A 1,688-nucleotide genomic window follows, 5' to 3' on the forward strand; every position below is an offset into this window, starting at 1 on the left:
TTCGGGTTCGTTCAGTGCGGAGTTTTAGTTTTAAAAAAATATTAATGACCTCTCGCCTTTCATTCTGAAGTCAAATTAAACAAAGAAAATAGTCACCCGTTCCTCCAGAAGAGATTTTTGTCAGCGTAACCATTTTAAAAAAGCGTTCTTCCGAAATTTGAATTCTTATTTATTCAAAACTTGTTAGTTTCACTTTGATTTTTTAACACAAGTAGGGTAACTCTGTTTGCAAAGGGTGCGCATTTGCGAAGAGGGCGCCGCTGAATTTTGAGGTTGAGGACACTTTTTAATTGGCTCAAAGAGAGGAGTGGACCCTCTTGTTATGTAGGCTCTTTGGTATAATAGAACTCTGTACTTCTGAGGTAGCGACACGTCATCATCTGTTCATAATTTACAGTCGTCAAGTTCACGTACTCGCCCCCCCCCTCCCCTACACCCCGCCCCAGTACACAGCCCTACAGTAATACAGCCCTACAGTAATACAGCCCTACAGTAATACAGCTATTATGTGAGGCAGCGTGGTAAAACCAGGCGCTAGTAAAAAATAACGACATCCGAGAAATAGTCATTTTTCGGCCAGTTTGGACATTTGTTCAATTTTTAAAAGTTGACTCAACATCTTTTAAGTCCATTTAAAGACCCATTTCAGGGCAGATTTTACTTAGAACCCTTGACGAAAGGCACAAAAAAGTAAGTTGTCAGTTTCCACGGACTCTCAGACTCTGTAAATAACCAAACGTTGCCAGTCTTTTTCTCACTAATTTTACTTTTGAATGAAAACAAGCCACCCCTACCTCCTTCAATCGCAAACATCTCGACTTCTATTATTCAAGATAAAATGGACATTTTGTTCATCGAAGGTTTGTTTGTTTGTTTGTTTGTTTGTTTGTTTGTTTGAGTAAAGAGAAGCACATCGACACAATTATGGTCATTTAGGGCTGGGAAAAAGTAAGACAGACAGACAGAGACAACAGAGGAAAAGTAAAGAAGTAGGACCTACCAGCAGCGCCCTCCAACCACCCACCTTCATCGAAAGCAAGGTAAATGAAAAAGCTTTAAGGCGATACCAATAACTTCACATGCCCAAACATTGACGAGCGCCTGATTCCACCACGTCATGACTCTAATATTAATAAGTTCTGAGGGCCGGGCATAGCGCCAATTATCCATTGGCCCATAACATAACCCACCTATAGCCCAGTCAGTCAATTTTCTCACCCACCAAAGGCTACGTTGATTTCTTCGCTTGGTTGATCTCCTTGTTTCTCTCGTTCCCTGGCGCATTTGTGGCAAAAACTCTGAATACCATACACCCCGCCCAGAAGACGTGATTACAAAGACATCATATTAACTGTTCTCTGAGGGGACACGGGGCCGGTCGAAATCATTCGTCGACAAAATAATTATTGAACCCGATTCGACCGAGATTAGAACCCAGAGCTTTCGCATGTTGTAGATCGAGCAGCTAACAGACTGTGCACACGGTTCATTTTGGCAACTTGAATAAACGGAAAAGGAAACGGCGTAGATTGTAAATTGAGTATCATCAAAGATGGTTTATATTATTCATAACAAGATAGTTTACTCAGTCAAAAAAGTGTCAGCGGAAGTCCGCGCATTGGTTGCAGTGCTCGAGTGACCGAAGACAATCCCCCCCTCCACCGACACACACACACACACACACGCAC

The sequence above is a fragment of the Aplysia californica genome, unplaced genomic scaffold, assembly GCF_000002075.1.
Source record: "Aplysia californica isolate F4 #8 unplaced genomic scaffold, AplCal3.0 scaffold00154, whole genome shotgun sequence".
Taxonomy (NCBI): Eukaryota; Metazoa; Mollusca; class Gastropoda; order Aplysiida; family Aplysiidae; genus Aplysia; species Aplysia californica.